The following is a 22,069-nucleotide window of genomic DNA, read 5'->3' as shown; positions in this document are numbered from 1 at the left end:
TACTTTTTTTTCTAATTAGTATGCCTGAGAGAATGATAATTGTACAATGGTGACTCAATTAAGTACAAAAGCTATTTCAACTTTTTGGTTTGAACATTCGTAAGAGGAACTAAATGTCATCAGAACTATGCTGCAGTGGCTTTCTTTCCAGAGAAACCACAGTCATTAAAGTAACCCAACAATGGAAAACCCCTCTACATCACTGCAAAATCTTTCATAGAAGTTTAAACCTTTTCTATTATACTTTGTATATTGTTATTTTTCAAACCATACTCACCACTTAGATGTGCTTAAGAAATGGAGAAGAAAATAAAATTAATTCTTGTGAAAGTCTGTGCTTCATATTGCTAATTCATCCCTTTATACTTTCAACTGACCCTTTTTTCCCTGCATGTTAATTAGTCTCACAAGCAGATGGCAATATGCAAAATTTTCCTGTGCAATGGTTCTCAAAACCAAGTCCCTAGACCATCATCATCATCTGATAACTTGTAAGAAATGCAAGTGTTAAAGCTGAATGCTAGACTTCCTAAATTAAGACACTCTGAACACAGGGTCTAGCAGTCTGTTTTAACAAGCCCTCTGGGTGATGCGGTTCCCTAGTAAAGTTTGAGATACATTGCTCTAACTACAGAAATGTCACAGTTCAATAAAAGAAGGGTGTGTTGGTCTGAAATTCTATACATGTGCTTACTACCCCAAAAGCCTGGATTTACCTAACTGTTTCTGTCTACCAGGGGAATTAATAGATAGCTACTGGTGTTTTACCTGTTTGGGATGGCCAGCCTTCCCAATTTCCCTAGGACTGTTATAGCATTGAAATTTCTGCATTTCCAGAAATCCCTCAGTCTTAGGCAAATTGTTGTTGGGTAGTGGAGAGTGGGAGCTTGGTTACCTGTTTTCCATGGACATTTTGTATCTAGACCCAAGAAGAGTGACTAGAGGAAGCACAGGATCAGGTCCTACTTTTGGAGAGCAGCTTGGGTTCTCTTCTGTTCAGAGAAGTCTGTACGACAAAGTGTACCACAAACTTCTTGGGTGCTTTTACACTGTGCTCCTTCAGTGAATTTCGGGACTATGAAGAATGAATTCTGGTATGTGTATGGCATGTCTCCAGATTTTCCCAGTTACTCCCTGTGGAGAAGTTTTGAATTCCATTTATCCATAAATGGACCTGGGAACCTGACTTCAGGTTCCAAGGAGCCAAAAACTTTAACAGCATATTCTATAAAGTTCAGTTTGGCCTTCTGCTGAGGCTGAGGACTTCATCAGCTCCACTAAATGATGTGGCTGAAGCTGGAAACAACACTGAGTTTCACAGCTGTAAATAGTGGTGTTTGGTGGCAGCTTTTGGCAAAGAGAAAATGGCCTCCATGTTTATTAATCTATTCATTGAACATTTGCTAATTGTTATATGCCAGAATCTTAGCAAGCATTGGGAGTGCAGAGATCCCACAGATGGTTGAACAAGTAAGACATGTCAAGATAAAACATTTTTAGTTTTAGGTGTAGTAACTGAGTTACCAAGTTCTATGGGATCCAAAAAATGATTACTTCTGATGGAGAGATTAAATGTAGGGGTGGCACTTGAAATTGACCTTAAGAATCAAAAGATTTGTAGTTTTAAAAGCCAGCCAACCAGCGAGCCTGCCTGTCTGCCTGCCTGTCTGCTTCCTTCCAATACAAAATGTAACAGGATATTGAGCCATTTTAGCTTATTTACATACATGTTACACTTCTTGCTGATTATGAAGAAGAATTTACAGCATCACATTGTGAAGCTAGTTTACATATATCCTTTTAAATGACATAAACATCAGTGTTACGGTCCTTAGTATCAGACTTTACAGGCCTTGATTTCTGAGTGACACCTCATAAGTTGAAGGACTATCCTAAAAAATGTCCCAAAACACTTTTGTTATCAAAGACAGAAACTTCTGTATTATTTTTTAAATAAAACTTGAATGAAACATTACTCAATCAGAAAATCCAACTGTCATGTAGTAAAACTTATAAATACAGCTTTCTTTCTTTATTCTGAGAGTAAATCTGAAAACTGAACTCCCTTACATGATACTTTGTTATGAGAAAAAAAATCTACCTCAGTGCTTCATAAATAATTTCTAACATTTTTTACATGATGTGATACATTATGTAAACAAAGTGCTATGGACTATACTAGCTCAAGACAAAAATATGCTACAGAAACTTAGTTACTAGGCAGTCCTCAGTGGTTTAGACATGTCTGTCTAGGGAGAATTTTCACTAGACCATTTACCATGTAATCACTTACCATGTTCTTATGTGTACCAACTTGCACCACTGATAAGCCATTAATATAAACCAAATGAGATGATGAATTATGTGCATCTGATTTTATATTTCCACATAATGCACATTGCAATAACTCCCCCAAGATAACCTTCCCTTCAAAGGAATAAACCAACCTCACTAAGGTAGCAAATGACAGCTCATTAAAATTGGCATTTCAGAATTGCATAGAGCCAGGGTTTGGTTAAGTATAAAGCCTTATTTTCCTGAAATAACATACAAAGACCTACGTTATTAAAATCATTCTGAAGCATTCTCATTCAAATGGATGGTCTCCATTTAAAAGACATAGGGGCAAGAACACAAAGACGACAACAAAAATCAGCCTGGTTAAAAATGTGCAAAAAACTTTCATAGATAACTTCTCTAAAGAAGATCTACAAATGGCCAAGAAGCATAGAGGAAAATGCTCAACATCACTTCTTACTAGGAAAATGCAAATGAAGACTGCAGTGTGATACCACATGGCACCTGTTGGTCTGACTGTTATTTTAAAAAATAAACAATAAATGAGGAGGATGTGTAGAAATTGAACTCTTGCACACTGTTGATAGGAATGTAAAATGTGGTAACTGCTACAGAAAACAGAATGTAAGTTCCTCAAAAAGTTGAAAATTGGAATTATCACATGATCTGGCAATTCCACTTCTGGGAATATACTGAAAAAGAATTTAAAATGGTCTTAAAGGGATATATGCACACTGATGTTCATGGCTGCATTATCTGCAATAGCTAATGTGGGAGCCATCTAAGTGTCGACTTGTTGATGGGTGGTTAAGGAAAATATGATATATACATATAATGGGATATCATTCAGGATTAGAAAGGAAATTCTGCCATATATTACAACATGGATGAACCTCAAAGACATTATACTAACTGAAATAAGCCTATTGTGGGAAAATAAATACTGTATGATTCCAGTTCTGTGAGGTAATTAGAATAGTCAAAATGTAAAGACAGGAAGTAAAATAATAGATTCTAGGGACTGGGGAGAAAGTAATGGCAGAAGGGGCAGGGGGTAACTGTTTAATGCACATAGAGTTTTAGTTTCACTAAATGAACAGAGTACTAGAGATAGATGGTGATGGTCATGGCATTGTTATATAAATATACTTAGTACCACAGAACTATACATTTAAAATTGATTAAGATAGTAAATTTTACGTGTATTTTACCACAATTCAAAAATTAGGGGGAAAATTACAGACAGATCATATAGAAACAGATATGAGCATCCATTTATACTATTAATCCAAAATTGGCAACTTAATTTCAGCAAAACAGTATTACCCGTCATTTTAAGCCAATTTATTAATTACAATCATGCTGGGGTGTAAATATTTAATGTATAAATTTGCTTTGGTTATAGAGTTCATGAACAGTTACTCCATGTGATTCATGCCGCAATATACCCATGCTGAGTTACTATGAAAATATTGGAGAAAAAAGTTCCTTAACCTGGATAGATCAAGGGATAAGAAAATCCAGGAAACTTCCTATGTCATGACTTAGTTTTTACAGATGAGTAGAAATATCTGATATAAATGCTTTTGTATAACATTCTTCTAGAGATCCTAGCTGGGCAAAAATCAAGAAAAAGAAATAAGGAGCATAAATGTTGAGTAGAAAAAGACAAGAATATCTTACAGATGAAATAATTTACAGATGAAAATATTGTAGAAAATTCTAGAGAAGCACATCCAAAAAAGAACTCATTAGGGAGTTTAGTAAGGTGACTGAGTGCTAGATAAGTCAACATCGTTTTTGCCAACAAAAAGCATATTTTGAGATGGTCCTATTCAGAAATAACAAAGCTATAAAAGTGTGTGACACTTTATGAAGAAAACACTACAATAATGAGAAATCCAGAAGAAATAAGAAACAATGTTTTCTCATCAGAAAACTATATTTAGATACAAAAATTTGATTAAAATAAGTTTTAATCAAAAACCCCAAAGAAATTTTATTTTGGAACTTAAAAAATTCTGCTTAAGAATTATTTGCTGGAATAAATATGCTTGCAAATAACCAAGAAAGTTGGAAGCAGACTAATGAGGTGGACTTTCAAATAGAAAATGAAGTTATAGTAGCTAATAGAGGGTGTTAATGGCAAGATTTGATAAATATGTAAAAGAGGCTAGACAGTCAGGAAGCTAGTTTAGTATATAATGAAAACGGCAATTCAACGTATGTGGGGTAATTGTCCTTTAAACAACAAACCCCAAAATCAAAATAAATAGGAGAAGGATTCAAATGAACTTTTTACATGTCATCGGCTGTACATTATAAAATTAGATCCCTTTTCATTTCACGTGAACATTTTTAAAAATTGTTAATTCTTTTAAAAGCCTAGGTCAATGAGAACTTTTCAGATCTGGACTGAAAACTGGGAGTCATGAAGTAAAAGATCGACATATTTGATTGCCAAAAAAGAACAAAAATTTCCCCTATAGAATATATAGTATAAACAAAGGCAGAAGGGCCACAGGGCAGATACCTGTAGCCTAGGTAAGAGAGCATCTACTAGTTAAAATATAGAGAGTTCCTCTGAATCAATGATAAATCTCCAGCAAGAAAGTGGAAAGGGAAATTAAGCTTAAGTTTAAAGAAAGAACAAAACATGGCAAATGCACAAAAAGATTATCAATTTCACCAACAATAAAAAGCAAGTAGAAACAATGAATCATCTTAATTTCTCAGATTGCCCTCCATGAAAAACAAAACAACAACAACAACAACAACAAAAATCTCAGAAGAAATAAAAAGATTGATATTATCTTTAGGGTACATTTTTGACTATATTTGACTGCAAAACAAAACTACATATACTTACCAGCAATCTTATTTTTATGAGTCTGTTCCATCAAATGTCAGCATATGGTAGTGTTTATTTCAGCACTTTTGTAAGCCCCTGGTTAGAAACAACCTAAGTATCCATGGTTTGGGAAATAATTTAATACATTGTGGTAGAGTTATATACTGTGAACTCTGCTGAATGAATGAGGTAAGGCTGTACAGGCTGCATGGGTAAAACCACTTCCATACAATTTACATTGTAAAAGCCAACTGCAAATCTATATTATAGTTTTCTTGTAGAAAAATACCCACCAGAAATCAAGCCAGAAAATTATTCAAGTATAGGAATAAAGTAGATACACAGTACTTCTATACGATAGACCTAGAAAAAATTTTGAAAGACTACCAGACAATTGTTTTCAACACTATTTTAAGATTTTTTTCATCTCTAAATTGTATCATTTTTTCTTTGTTACTGTGGTTATTATTTCAGTTATGGAAATGTATTGGGTAGTGGAGGAGGCAGAGTCTCTTACTCATAATGGTGTCAGCCCCAGGCCTCCAGAGTTGGATTCTGAACTACATTTGTGGTTTGCTTTCTTATTAGGTTAGGAAACAGAAGATACTCTGGATGGAAGGTTATGTCTCAAAATCTTGCCCTCATGGTTTGGTTGATTGGAATAAGAGTCCCAGTTGGGGTATATAGCTAATTTCTTATTCACATTTTAAAGAATATAAAATGCCACTAAAATAGTTGAATTATCACAGTCTATTAAAATAATCTTCTGGCTCTAGTTAGACAAAAAGTTACAGCATTCTCAGAGTGTCAGAGTCTATAATAAGTCAGAATCTCCTCCCTAATTTTACTGGAAAAACTGTTTTATAAATATTCAAGTTCAGTGTCCATCATTGTAAATGTAAGAGTTCTGCCTGGGGAAAAATAGAGAAGGAACATGAATCACAACCATAGTGCCGTGCTGTCCACGGATCTGCAACTCATTCAGAAGTTCAAGAACAATTTTTTTTAAAGAGAGAGAGAGAGAGAAATTTTATTATTTATTTTTTAGTTTTCGGCATTATTTATTATTTATTTTTTGTATGTATTTTATTATTTATTATTTATTTTTTGTATGTGGTGCTGAGGATTGAACCCGGGCTGCACGCATGCCAGGCGAGCACGCTACCCCTTGAGCCACATCCCCAGACCCTCAAGAACAATTTTGAAAAGACACCAACAGCAAATGGCAATAAAGCTTTATGAGAAAATGAACATTAATTGTGTGAAGTAAGAGATAATACAAAAACCTATCAATACTGGCTTAATCTATCTTTACACTGGTGCTGAGCTGAATAGTGTCCCCCCAAAATTGGTGTCTACCCACCTCTGTGAATGTGACCTTTTTTGAAAATAGGGTTTTTGCAGGTGCAATGAAATTGAGATGAAGTCATTGAATTCAAATGGGCCCTCACACAGCTATTGGTATCCTTAGGAGAAGAGGAAAATTTGGACACACACACACACACACACACACACACACACACACAGAAGTTGGCCATTCGAGGATGCAGATAGTGGTTGGATTTATGTAACCAAAAACCAAAGAACACAAAGGATTACTGGGGATACAGAGAAGCATGAAAGGGTCACCCCTAGGACCTCAGGAGAGTGCACAGCCCTGCTGACACCTGGATTTCAGATTTCTGGGCCTCAGAACACAGATTTCTATTATTTTAAGCTACCCAAGTTTGTGGTGATTTGTCTAGCAAAAATGCAATACAATGTTTTATGCAAATAGGTACAAAAATTTATATGTAAATGACTTTATTTTGCAAAGTCCTACAACTTCCCACTTTTTCTTGGAGACAGGCTATGTGGTTGCTTTTCTCCAATTCACAGAAAATATAATCTCCTCAAGGGAAAAGAACATTTCCAGTTGATCTTTATTTTCTCTGACATTTGTAACAGTACCTAGCACATAGCAGGCCCTCAAAAAATATTTGTTGAATATTCATAATTATGCATGAATAAATGCATCTGTAACATTGACCTTACATGATTTTTAGATTCCATATTTTAACCTTCTAAAGCACAAAAAATAGAATCATTTTTTAAAATATTGCATTTACAACTTTATTTTTGTATTTTGACAGTCCTATGTAATATGTATTGGTAGTCATAAGTGCATCAGAATGTTATATTAGAATGTATTCTTTTTAAAAATAAAATATATAGAACTTAATTGCATGTGAAAATGTATTGCATGATAAAGAATGATAGATTCAGAGAACATAAAATGATTCATTTCATAGTCTCTGTTTTCTTTCCATCAAAAAGTCAATGAATTAGCATATGCTGTCAGAAATAATGATGATCCATTATCGCTGTAATCCTGAGTGGGTGGCAGGGAGCTTTTTTATTTGGAAATGAAAAGCAGTGTCTAAACCTCACAAATACTTCAGGAGGGGGAACATGCCATGTGAGCACATTAGCACAAATAATCTACTGTGTTATTTGACTCAGACTTACTGACCTTGGGTACATTGAATACTTTTTATTTCTTTGCTATACGCCTCTAGGTGAATTCAGGGTGAAATTACAATATAAAAAGAGTTGCTTTTAATTTCGCTCCTAACAAGGTGAAATATTCTGTTGATCTGAATCACTCAACTTCAGAAAGATATAATATAGCAGATAACATCATACCCATTTTCAATGATCTGGGAGGTGGTCATGGGTTTTCTGCCCTGGAAAGGAGGACTGTATCATTAACTCATGAATAATCCAAGTGATTGACAACACAAATATAAATAAACTCATATAGATGACCTATAGGTGATTTAGATGACTTTTAGTCTCTAAAAATGTACAAACTGAGAAATTTAAATCAAGCAAGACCACCTAAAATGGTTTTGGGGAAAAGGGATAGAGACACTAAAAGGAAAAAAGTAGAGTGAGAACTTGGTGAGGAAAGGAAAAGCCAATGTTTAATCATTTACTCTTTGGAGTTTTACTCAGTAAGTAAAATTATGTGGTTGCTGTCTTTCTATTTACTTATTTATTCAACTCCCAAAGTTTCTTTGCAGTGTACTGTCATATTCATGTAAACATTTAGTAAACCCAAGTAAGAGCACACAAGAGCTGCTAGAGGCAGGATAGGACAGCTTTGATCAAAGGCCACCACTGGCATGAAAAGGGCCAGGCATGTGAACACACTTCACCGTTAGTTCTCCCAGGCCTTAGGCCCATAAATTAAGTCTTTTCTTTATAATGATACAAAGCCTATAACTGATTTAAGATTGATATTCTCATAGCAAGTACTTATTGATACTGCTAAACACAAGCCACAGGTCAGACTTCTTGCTGAGCATCTCCACTCTCATAGTTAATATTCACATTAATCTTATGAGAGACATTGATTGTCACCATCACACACACAGATGATATAACTGAGTTATAGGTGGTAAAACAAATCATTTCTTGGCAGAGTCAAATCCAAATCCAAAGTCACTTTCTCAGATCCTCTACTGTTAGCCATTATGCTATTTCAAGGTGTAGTGAAAATATGGGTGGCCTCTCATTCTCCCACTGCAGCTAGAAGCCTGAGATAAAAGATGGAAGACATCCCACTCTCTAATTCCTGCAGTGTCTTGTGGATATAGGAGAGAGAAAGCATTTATTCACATTAGGATGTGAGGGCATATTCAGAGAAGAACCATAAGAAAATGGCCTTTAAAAGGTAGTTTTAATAGGCAGAAAAGTGAGATAAGCATGTTCTAGGCAATTGGAAGTTGGGAAAATCACATAGGAAGTGAAAAGTGGGTCAGGACAGGTTTGACTCAGGGATGAGAAGCTGAACACAGATGTGAATTTGTTTGTAACCCACAGACAAGGAAGAACCTCTGTTTCTCATTTCTATAATTGTGGAAACAAGTCAGATACACTACTACTAGGTGCTGCCCTAGGCACTTTGCATGTAAATCCTCGTTTAATGTAATTGTAAGCATGGTAAAAGCATTTTCATTTTACAGATCAGAAGGTCAGGTGTGAAGAGGTAACTAACTTGCAGGGTTCTATAGGGAAATTGAGGTTGAGTGGACTGGGGATATAGCTCAGTTAGTAGAGTGCTTGCCTCATATGCACAAGGCTTTGGGTTCAATCCCCAGCAAAATAAATAAATAAATAAATAAATAAATAAATAAATAAATAAATAAATAAAACACAGAAGGAAAGTGAGGTTGGAACTCTGATCTAAACTAAACTCAGATTCCAAAACCTTTCCATTGTGCCTCTCGGGACCAAAGAAGACAACTGAGGATCCTGTGAGGGGTGGATTGGAGGAAGGACAGTGGGCTAGCAGGGGGAGCTATGAGAGGTTTTAAAAATCTCATGTGCAGAGAAAGGATCTGGACTTCAGTACTGGAAGTAGAAGTGACAAACCTGGTGAGGACTTGAAAGGCAGTAGAACTCTTGGGACTGTGGACTGTGGAGTCACGTGCACTGGACATTAAACCCCATGGTCACTATCTCTGTAATCCTCAACTTTCTAAGCCTCAGCCATCTCATGTGCAGAACGTGAATGTTAATCGAGTGAATGCACCTGCAACAGTAGTGGGACACCTCACACATAGCAAGTGCTCCAAAGACGTTAGTTGTTTTTGGAAGGTGAAGAGAGAGGAATCCAAGATGTCTTCCAGACTTCTTTCCCCATGCCTGGTACCAGTGGTTGAGATGAGGTGCTCAGGAAGAAGCAGGTAAGTCAATGCTATCAAACAATGTTTTATCTCCTGTTTAGCATGTTCCTTTTATTCTTAGAATCTAAATAAACCAAGTAAAAATCAGAGATTAGCAGAATGGATTGAAATCATGTCCAAACTATGTATCATTGTAAAAATGAGTTGGTAGAATATAGAAGAGTAGGAACAGACATATTATGCAGAAATCAATCAAAGGAAACAAGAGTTTCCATATTAATATTAGAAAAAAGAGACTTCAGAACAAAGAAAATTATCAGAAATTAGGAAGATTATCATGGAGTAGCAAAAGGATCAATGCACCAGGAAGACATAGCGATCCTAAATGTACATATAGCAGACAACAGGGCTGTAAAATAATAAGACAAGATGGTAGAACTGAAAGGAGAAAGAATCAAGCTTGCAATAAAAGAGACTTTGACACTCCCTGTGGACAACTGATAGACTACATGGATTGAAGATTAACACCATCCACCAGTATGATCTGATCACCAATCTGTAGAAAATTTTATAAAAGAAAATTCCACCTAACAACAGCAGGATACACTGTATTTTCAAGTATTCATGAAACATAAACTAATATAGACCATGTCTGGGCCATAGAACAAACCCAGATAAATTTAAAAGAACTTAAATTATACAGACTATTGTTCTCTGGTCATAATGGAATCATGGTAGTAAAAAAATAGCAGAAAGATCTAACAGGTAAATCTTCAGACTCTTAGAAACTAAACAAAACACCTATAAATAACCCATGAGTCAAAGTGTAAGTCATAAGGGAAATTAAAAAATTCAATGAACTGAATTAAAATAAACACGTCAAAATTCATGCTAATGCAGTTTTGACTAGGAAATTTAAAGCACTCAATCCACATACTAGGAAAGAGAAATGGTCCCAAGTCAGTAATCTAAGCTCTTACCTCAATACATTGTTTTGAAAAAGGACAAAATATACCAAGCAAATATCAAGGAGGAAATATAAAGATAAGGGAAGAAATCAATGAAATTGTAAACAGAAAAACAACAGGGGAAAAAATCCATGAAAAAAAAGTTGCTTTTTTTTTAACAGATTAATAAAATTCACAAACATTTAGCAACATAGATTAAAAAAAAAAAAAAAAAAAGAAGACACAAATTTCCGGTATTAGGAATGAAACAGAAGAAGTCACACAGAATCTGCAGACATTGAAAAGATAGGAAATACTATAAACAATGTTGCACATTTAAATTTGACAACTTAGATGAAATGGACTAATTCCTTTAAAAACACAAAAACTACCACAACGTACACACTATGAAATAGGTAGTCTGAATTTCCTTTATACCTATTAAGACCACTGCAATCATTATTTTAAAATGCCAAAAAAGAAGTATATTCAGGCCCAGGTAGTTTCACTGGAGAAATCTATCAAACATTTAGGGAAGGACTAATATAAATTCTGCAGTCTCTTGCAGAAAATAGAAAAATACTTCTTCATCTATCTAATAAACCAAGGCTTGCCCTGATACTGAAACTACAAAAACAATACAAAATAAATAAAACTACAGATTGATCTGATTTATGAATATAGATGCAAGAATCCTTAACAAGTACTAACAAAAGGAATTCAGAAATCTATAAAAATAATTATACACCATGGCCACATGGAAATTATTAAAAAATGCAAGGTGGGTTCAATACTCAAAACTTAATTGATGTGATCTATTAGTAGGCTAAATAAGAAAAATTACATCATCTTATCAATTGATGCAGAAAAGTATTTAGCAAGATCCAATATCCATTTGTGACAAAAACAAACTCAGAAAAGTGGGCATAGAAAAATAACTTCCTCGCTTTTATAAAGACATCCATAAAACTCTAGAGCTAACGTTATATTTTATGTTGAAAGACTACAATCTTCCTAAGACCATATCAAGTCGAGGATGTAGATGCTCATCGATTTTATTCAACACACTGCTGGGAGTTCCAGCCAGTGCAGAAAGTTAAGAAAAGGAAACGGGTTATACAACAGGAAAGGAAGAAAGAAAACTGTCACTATGTGGAGATGACATGATTAGTCTAGGTAGAAAATCCTGAGTAATCTACAAAATACTCTTAGAATGATTAGCCTATGCAGGATTGTAGGATACAAAGTATATGTACAAAATCATTGGTATTCATATACACCAATAATGAACATGCGAACATAAACAGTTGAAAATATGGCGCCATTTACAATTGCTGAAAAAAGTTACTTTGATGTCAATCATACAAAACACATATGTACTTACATATTGGAAACTACATGGCATTCTTAAATCAATGATATGAATAAAGAAAGACACCTATGGTGTTCATGGACTGGAAGACTCAACTAGTAAAGATGTCAATTCTCTCCAAATCAAAACATAAGTTTGATGTAATTCCTATCAGAATCCCAGCAAGACATTTTTGCAGATATTAGACAAGAGTCTTTTAAAGTATATATGGAAAGGCAAATTAACTAGCTAAAAATTACTCTTAAAAAGAATGAATATGGTGATAGGAATCAGTGTTCCTATTCCTAATGCCAGTAAAGGTACAATAATCTACACTATGTTGTTGATAGAGGGCTAAACACACAGATCAGTGGGACGGAATGGAGAATCCAAATGTAGATTCACATGCATATGCAGCTGATTTTCTACAAAGATAATGAAACAATTCGGTAGAAGTAAAAGAGCCTTTCTTACAGACAGTGCTGGAGCAATTGGACACAAGTAGGGGAAAAAAATTAACCTACATCTATCTCATACTTTATTCAAAATTTACTGTTGAAGTCAACAAGATGTAAATATACAACTTCTGTTTTAAAATGTAGCAAAAAAATCTTTGAGATCTAAGGCTGGGAAAAATGTTGTATTAGACTGGAAACCAAAATCAAGATTCATAAAAGGTAACTCCATAAGTTGGACTTCATCAAAATTAAAGACTTGGGTTTTGTGTTAGAATCTGAAGCAGTAGTTCTGTGGTTGGACCTGAAATTCTGCACTTGTTAAAAGCTCTCAGCTGATGATGCTAAGGCTGTGTTTCACAGATCAAACTTGAATATCAGGAGACAATAAAATGCTTGGCTCCTTACAACTCTAAAATTACATGACTTCACAGATAAGTAATTTTTGTTATTTTATAGTGTAAGCAATGTACAGAAGTAAAAGAGAATTCAATTTCAATTTAGGGAATAATAGAAATCCCTTAAATGCCTGCTTTATAGCTAAATAGAATACAAAACAAAATCTTACCTTTTCAAATACCTTTAATATGTTCTAAAGCATTTTTCAAAATTTTATGGCAAATGATGAACCTCTCTGATGAAAAACTGGTCAAGTGCAGCATGAAACCATTCTACACTGACCTTGTAGGCACAATGCGCCCTGTCGAAACCATTCTACACTGACCATATAAGCACAATAAGCGCTGCTGAAATGGATGTGTCATTACATTCACTTTACTTCACATTTATGGGAATTGTGTTCTCATATTTTCAATTCATACTTTTAAACTTGTCTGAGTCCATAAGCACAGCCATCACAGGCTATAGAAAATCCTACAGAAATTTTGAATTATAGTGTGTCATTACTCTTGGGATTATTAGATATGTTTTTTTTCCTTTTTCTGGTCTAATAGAAACTAAATATCTTGCCTCTAAAAGTGACATTTCAACTCAAATGTGGTATATATTCAAGCTTATTTCCATATACTATCAAGTTTTTTCTGTTTTTCTGAGATAATTGAGTAACTTGAAAGGAAGGGCACACTAATTTAGAAAAATAAGATTTCATCAGAAATAAGTGGATCCTAAGAATTAGAATGATTTTGATTTTCCTTCCTGCCTTTCTTGTCTTTCTTTCCTTCTTTCTTTCTTTCTTTCTTGTCTTTCTTTCCTTCTTTCTTTCTTTCTTTCTTTCTTTCTTTCTTTCTTTCTTTCCTTCCTTCCTTCCTTCCTTCCTTCCTTCCTTCCTTCCTTCCTTCCTTCCTTCCTTCCTTCCTTCCTTCTTTCTTTCTTTCTTTCTTTCTTTCTTTCTTTCTTTCTTTCTTTCTTTCTTTCTTTCCTTCTCTCTCTCTCTCTCTCTCTCTCTCTCTCTCTCTCTCTCTCTCTCTCTCTCTCTCTCCCTCCCTCCCTCCCTCCCTCCCTCCCTTCCTTCCTTTCTTTCTTTTTCTCTTTTGGTCCTAGGAAGTGAACCTAAGGGCACTTTACCACCGAATCATACCTCAAACCTTTTTATTTTTTCCATAGAATTTTTATGTGTTCTTGTTAGTTACAAATAATAGTAGAATATATTTTGACAATATCATACATAATGTCATATATACATGGAGCATAACTTCTAATTCTTGTGGTTGGACATGCTGTGGAGTTTCACTGGTTATGTATTCATATGCTAACATAGGAAAGTTATGTCCTATTCATTCTGCTGTCTTCCCCATTCCCATCTCCCTTCCTTCCAGCCATTACCCCCACCCCAGTCTAATTTAGTGAACCTCCACTCCTCCCTCCCTGCTGCCTATTTTGAGTCAGCATCTGCATATCAGAGAGAATATTTGGCCTTTGGTTTGGGGGGATTGGCTTATTTCTCATATTATCATAGCCTCCAGTTCTATCCATTTATGAGCAAATACCATAATTTCATTTTTCTTTATGGCTGAATAATATTCCACTGTGTTTTATTTTTTTATACTTAGATAGGGTCTTACTAAGTTGTTTAAGGCCTCGCTAAATTGCTAAGGCTGGCCTTGAACTTATATCCTCTTGTACCAGCCTCCTGAATTATCAGAATTATATGCATATGCCACTGTGCCCAGCCAATTTCCCATATTTTAATGATACACATTCATTTAATAGGGGTGTTGTATCAGTTGTAAATATCCTACTAAAAATGTCTATAAGAAAAAATATTCTTATATCTTTTTGGCTAGATTAGATGAGGAATAAAGATATATTTTTATTTGTAAGACATTTTCAAAAGATAAAAACATTGATTTGGATAAGACTTCTATGCCAGAAAAGGTTCATTGATGGTGTTTGTGAAAGATGATGAGAATGTTTGTGTCAGCATATTGCAGCAAAAAAAGCATCAAAGTAAAAAACACACCTACTGAGATTAGGAATGTCTTGGGACAGGGGAATGGTGACAGGGACTGAGTAAATGGGCACACTAGATGTTGTTGGAGTGATGAACATGTCCTAAAATGGATCCATAGGGATGTTTCAAACCCAGTAACACTAGAAAGCTGTGTGCTTGAAATGTGTAAATTATAAGGCAGAGTTGGGTCCCAAGCATAGACCTCTAGAAGTAGTGGTTACAAAAAGACGCAAAGCATGCATCCACCTCCACAAGCAGCGGTACATAAAGAAGATGACTTCCAAGGGCTCCAAGAGTTTAGACCATAGCCTCTACTTTGGCAAGAAGTGATTTGAAGTGCTTGGTTGTTCTGCAGACCGTTTCTGCACACAGTTCCAGAGATCTGTGCAGTCAGAACTATTTTCATAACACTGCTAAGGCTTTCTTTGCCGTATTCCCTGTGTTACATTTTAATTGATGTTGCAAAAACAGTAATGGATAAAACTTCCGGAACTTTAACATGAAGCAAGACACTGATCCCAAGTGCTATTGGTAATCATTGTATATTTCATAACTAAAACACAGAATAAAAAATAAACCAAGGATTTCTTTGATGAAGGAGAATATCATCTCCCCGTTTTGCAAATGAGGACACTGAGATACTTTTTAAAGGTCAAACAGACAGTAAGCAGTAGAACTGGGATACTAATCTGGGCAGTATGACTCCAGAAAAAAATAGTACAATCTGATTCATCCATTCACTGTATTTTTAACAGAGTACTTAATCAGAACCAGGCCCTGTTCCAGGAACTGAAGACAAAGAGTAATTATCCATCTATCCATCTCTTATTCTCTCTGTGCATGCAGAGAAATCTATGTTTTCTTTTTTTGCCAGTAGTATGATTTTTAGTTCAGTTGCCTCCCTCCTCTGAGTACTTTTTGGTGTTGCTTGAATTTTAAAAATAATGAGGGTGTGCTATTTTGTAGAAACAATAAAGTAATTATTCTTAAGACAAAATGGAATGCAACTAGTTTTTTTTTCTTTTGAAGAAAATACAAAGTAAAATTTCAGGTCTCAATTCAAAGAGTATAAAAAGGAAGCTTCGTTCTTTCTTCTCACTCTTAAATTTTCTTTACTCCCACTACTTCCATAGCAATAGAACACAGTGCATGGAAAAATTATTTTTGAAAACTAATTTGGAAGACAAGTTCTCCAAAATCTACCCATCCTACTTAGCAAATATTAAAGCAGTCTTTTTAAATACAGTATTACAAAGATTCTTTAGAAAAAATTAACTAAAAATCCTACTAACATTATTGGATCTCAAAAATGGAGAATGCTAATGATGAATGTGCACCTGTATGCACATGTCTTAGAAAGTAACCACTTCCCTTCAGAGGAAGGGAGGCCTGTGAAGGTGAAATGGCATCTTGGACTGTGGTAGTCCCTCTATACACAGGACACATGTTCCCAGATCCCACTGGATGCCTGAGACCATAGGTAGTACCAAACCCAAAACTTACACCATGACTTCTCCGAAATATGCATACAAATGTAATACCGGTGCCATCTAAAGTTAACTTACCACTTAGTTGGATGTGGGGACAGTGGTAGTGGCCCCTCGAGGCCTGGGGTAAAAGCATGGATTTCTTTTTCCCTTCGTCACAATTTCACAATTTTACCTCAGAGCCTCGCAGGTTCAGCAGGTGATTTATTCATTTTTTAGATTTGGAACTTCAGTCTTCTCACTTAAAGGAACTATTTTATGACTTCTCTGACTTATTCAAATGACCAGCATGACTACTCTTGCTCATTGAACCAATATTAAGTAAAATAAGGATTGCTTGAACAGAAGCACTGTGATATCAAGACAGTACCTCTGTCACTAAGAGAGCTCCTAAATGACTAATGAGCATGAATGAGGAGGGACAGGGCAGGTTTGCACAAGATCCCATATCTACTCAAAATGGCACATCACTTAAAATCTATAAATGTTTTTATTGCTTGAATTTCCATTTAATATTTTTAGACTATGGTTGATTTCAGGTAATTAAAATTGTGGAAAGCAAATTTGCAGATAAGTGGTGACTGCTGGATTCTTCTTATTCCTTGGTAGAGAACAGCATATACAACATCAGAAACAGATTCAAGTCCTTGACCTAAAATATCTGTATGGTTTCCTCAGAACATGTTTTCTAGTATTTTTTTTAATTGATGACATTACTAAGATTTCTGTGTTAATATTTTCTGTTAAATTTGTTTTAATTCACATTAGTTATTTGCATAGTGGACAAGACAACCATATGCACAAATGCATGTTTTAGTTCATGAGGTAAATACTGTTGCTGCTCCAAAATCTGTTTTTTAAAAGTTTTGAGAAGTTCATAGCAGGTTTTTCTCTGTCAAACTGGTAGGGTTTCTGCACAAATGGGAATATGCTAATGAGACAGTCTTATGAGTCTAATATAGGGCATCTGAGTTCTTAGGACCAGTGATCTCTGTATTACAAAAGTGTTTGAAGAAAATTAAACGAGCTGATTGGAACTATTTGTTCTTCAGGGATCCAAGCTTACATCTGTCCTTCAATCTTTTAATCCAGTATTTTCCAAATTTGAATCTTAATTTGGTGGCAAACTGACCAAATAAGAATTACCAGAAGGGCTAGATAATAACACAGGTTTTCTTACCTAATTTTGTAGTTATGATTTGTATACTTTTTTTTTAATCTCATGAAAAGTACAGTATTCAAGTCCCACACATCCTAGATCCATTCATTTCTAATGTGTCAATATTAAGAAAGGATCAGGAATATCAGGCCCATTTAGAGACACTCCACTGGAGAAGTATTACACGTGGGATCACTTGATGATTCACATTATCAGATAATCTGTGAAAAGTCCCTTATAAGAATGTTGTGGGTGGAGAATGCAAAGGTCTTGTGAAGCATAAAAGCATGACATGATCAAGGAACCCAAATTAACATAGCAGAAGAAGGAGTCGAGGGGGAGAAGAAGCTAGAGGGCCAATCACGTAATCCACATTAAGGAGTTTTAACCTCTGTCAGGGGTTGACACAAAGAAAGTCACATTTTTTTTGCAATTTTTTTCTGGGCTGTGATGTGTAGAATAGACACCAGGGATTCAAATAAAGAGATATTAGGAGATACAGAGTAAGGAGGGCAGTGAGAAAGAATGGTGAGTAGAAGAGCCACCAACAGTGGTAAGACACTGGCATGTCAAGATGTATTTAAGGTACAGAATTTGATGTGAGCTGCAATAGAGAAGAGAAAAGAATGTTCACTAAATATCTAGCTTGGTATACTGGATTGATGATGGGTTTCAGTTCTTAAGAGAAGGAACACAGGTGAGAGGCAAGTTTGGGGGGTGCGATAGTTGAATCAAGGGAGCTCAGGAGTTCAGCACTGAAGAGCTGAAATTGAAATGCCTGTGGATCTCCAGCTGGGTAAATAGCAGGAGGTTGGATATTGGAGCCTGAGGCTCAGGAGAGAATTTACCTGGAGTATGTATTTGAAATGAAATTGCATCAGAGGAGTGTGTGAGTGGGAATCAGGTCCAAAAGGACACAGACATTGAAAGAATGAGCAAGAGATGGGCGGGACCACAAAGGAGCCTAGGAAGGAGTCCCCGAAGTAGGAGGGAGAAACATAGGGAGGTGTGACGTCACAGAAGCTCCTGAAACGCACAGGAGGTCAGGGTGGGACAGCTCATCGGTTCCTGACTACACAGGCACACAGGTGAAAATCTGGCCACCGCCATGGGATCACTGCCAAGGTGAACATGTGGGCTCTTCCTTCAGGGTTGGCTAATGAAACCAACACTGAAATGCCCCTGGGAGATTTCAGAAGAAATCCGTGAGCCTTCATCAGTGTTTACCAAGGACTCCAATTAAATAGCCTGAGTTTTAACTGTCAGTTCCAGTTTTATCAAGCCCTCTTTTATAACATATGTTGGAACTGGTCATTCCATTTTCTGTAGTTCAGGAAATGACAGAGCTATAGCTCATCCTGCCTCCTCCCCTCTTTACACTGAAGACCTAGACAAGAACCTACGTGGATTGGATCCAGAACTCTTTGTCCTTTTCTACCTCCCCAGAAATACTTGGTCCAGGCTAATCTCAACCCCTGTCCATCAGATTGATGTGTGGGATTTTAGGTAAGGTAAAGTACCATGAAGAGAGAAGATGGTTATTCATTCTCTATTTTCAGTGCATTAGTGAGTGTCTGGAACACAGTTGGGCCTTAATAAACATTTATCCAATTAACAGATGAAAGGAAGAGGAAAAGAGCAATCATAATCCTTATGTTTGATAAAAAGGATTGGGGGCGGGGGAACCCATAAAAAAAACTATTAAGAAAATCCCTTTGGGTGCTTGGAGTTGGTTGTTTGACCAACTTTAAAAAAATTAAAAAAGAAAAGAAAAGAAAAGAACTCTGAGAGAGAACAATCACATATTTAAGGTGGCACACACAAGTCTTAACATCCCTGAGTCCCCAGAGGGCAGGGGTTGGGGTGAGGACTCTAGTCCCTCTTGCTGCCCAGGATTAGCGGGATGGTCTGACTCTCAAACTGGGATTGGTCAGAGTGTATGAAAAGGAATGCCCCAGTGTTTCACTAGCAAGAAGGAAACATTGCCATCTCTAATTTATTTTAATTAGTATGTGTATACCTACTGGGGATATTTTAAGGAAGAAATCATTCTTGGCACACCTGGAGGAAGCAAGGGAAGGTTGAAAAGTGTTGAAAGATAACATTATCAGAGAAGTTGAGCTTGATCCTCAGAGAAGCACAAGAGTGGGCTGTGCAAACTCACTGTGGTCCAGCCCTCACCCACCATCCTAAAGCCTGCCGTGCAGGGGCTTAGTAGGCTGTTTCTCTGGCTATCCCTCCAGGCTATTGGATGTGGTACAATTGGAAAAGATGTAAATATTAGAAACTAGCTGTGTGGCAGCTTTGACAGAGGTTTGTTCCTTGAAATTTAAATATCATATGCTCCCTGGGAAATATTTAATATAAAATTTTAATTCACCCAAGAGCTAGTTTTTAATATTGCGTGCTTGCTTGTTTTTTTTTATTTTCCTACGAATGTACTCTCTTTTTTAAAATGCAACTTAGAGTTAAATAGGAAATGTAACCTTACAGCATTTAATAAATGATTTGAGAATATTTTACCCTCAATAATACCATGAAAAACATTACAGTTAGTAAAGATTGTGTTTTTTTTTCAAATGATGTTCTTCTTTTTAAACAGATTTTTTTTCTCCCCATTGAACTTTATTCAATACCATTATCATCACTTACTACAGGGTAGTTTTGTCAGTATTAACTCTGTATAAATTCTGGCCTGAAATACCTTTAGGTTATTTTGTTAACTGGAACACTATTTTCACCCGGGGACACTATTTTGTTAACTGGAACACTATTTTCACCCGGGGACCACAGGTATCAAAATATTAGCTGTTAATATGCTAAATGTATCCTAATACTGAAAGTTATTATGCAATAAATTATAGTCCTCAGTGGCAGTCAGGCTTAGCAAAAATCATAATAGATGAATTATGCTGAAAATGGATGAATATTCTTGTCCCTGATTGTGAAAAGTATACAGTTAATTATATGTGTCGACTTGAGTGGACTTGGCCAGGCATGATATCTCCCTGAAATCCTGGGAACCTGAGAGGCTAAGGAAGGAGGAGAGCAAGTTTGAGGCCAGCCTGGGCAACTTAGTGAGAAGCTATCTCAGAATAAACCAATCCTCAGTATGGGGAAAAACAACCAACCACTCCACAAAACCACTACCAACAACAACAAAAGGAGTGACTGGATTAATGAATGCCCAGATGGCTGGTAAAACATTATTTATGGGTGGTAAATTAAGTATGAATAGCCCAAAGGGCAGCTCCCAATGGTGACACCAGAACTGTTGCTTTGTCTAGATGCCTATCTTTATGGCTATTCCAGGTGTCCAAGCAACCGTGCCACACCTCTTGCCCCATCTTCATGAAGCACTTTGTGATTCTCTTGTGCCTTAATTTACTAAAATGTGGAGAGAGCTGCTTGTGAAAGATAAACTAAAATAAACATTTGTGCTGATGAGAATCAGTAGACCCTAATCTGGCATAGGAAAATATTCCTTCCTAATGTGTTTGTGTAAATAGCCTCTTTTACTCTTCAAGAAGCCCTTCAATGTCAGATTAAATTTAAAATGCATTCATGAATTGCTCCCCCTACTTTTAGAAATGAATACATTCCAAATTTAATATTTGGAGCTAATATGTAATACAAATTAATTAATTTAGGGTCAAAATTGTGTGTCTAGATAAATTAAATTCAAACTGCCAAGATGTGATCCTATAAAAGCATTTACGAGTTTGTTATTCATACAGAGAGTTTTGCTGTATGAGTGTTTTTTATTTTCTTTTTTTAAAGAAAATCCACTTGCTATTAGGCCAGGTATCCAAATAAATCTCAAGCAAACCCAAGCCCAGCTTCTTCTGAGCTAAGGCAATGTCAAGTATAGGATTTAAGAAATGGGAACAGCAAAGCCAATGACCAGGCTCTAGGGTCAGAAAACTGAAGCAGAGTTCCTACAGCTATTCTGTTCTTTAATCTCACAGATATTATGTTCCAAACCAGTGTTTTCCAAATCTGAGTGCATACAAGGATCGCTTGGGGAATGATTTAAAAATGCAAATACCAGGATTCCACACTCGGAGATTTGAGTTAGTTTATGCAGACATCGTTAGGTAATCCTAATGTGCAGCTAGAATCACATGCAATTTGAAGGGCCACTTTTGTAAACAAAAACTGGAATAGGCAGTTCAGTGTGATGTCATGATTGATGCAAATGAGGCTTTCTCCAGTTAAAATATTGAAACTACTTGGCTTCCTTGAAAGGCCACTGTGAGCACCAGAGCCAGCTACAGACACCAGCACTTGCTGTCATTCCCATGAACTTATCTATTCCATCCACTCTACCACAACCTGACAGAAAAGAACCCTTGAATGGATGTGCCCTGGATGCTCTCTGTGCAGTTTTCCAGGTAACAAAGCAGCTCAATGCTGCCAATCGACAATTGATGGATCA

General features: G+C 36.0%; 1 protein-coding gene across 1 annotated transcript in view; it reads right to left on the bottom strand.

The window, feature by feature from the left end:
- Gpr149 (G protein-coupled receptor 149) overlaps positions 1-22,069 on the bottom strand; it is a 65,092-nt gene that overhangs the window by 994 nt on the left and 42,029 nt on the right. The window lies entirely within an intron of this gene.

The sequence above is a fragment of the Urocitellus parryii genome, chromosome 2 (genome assembly GCF_045843805.1).
Source record: "Urocitellus parryii isolate mUroPar1 chromosome 2, mUroPar1.hap1, whole genome shotgun sequence".
In the NCBI taxonomy this organism is placed as follows: domain Eukaryota; kingdom Metazoa; phylum Chordata; class Mammalia; order Rodentia; family Sciuridae; genus Urocitellus; species Urocitellus parryii.
Note: the sequence above shows the minus strand (reverse complement) of the source record. Positions and strands in the feature narration are given on the sequence as shown.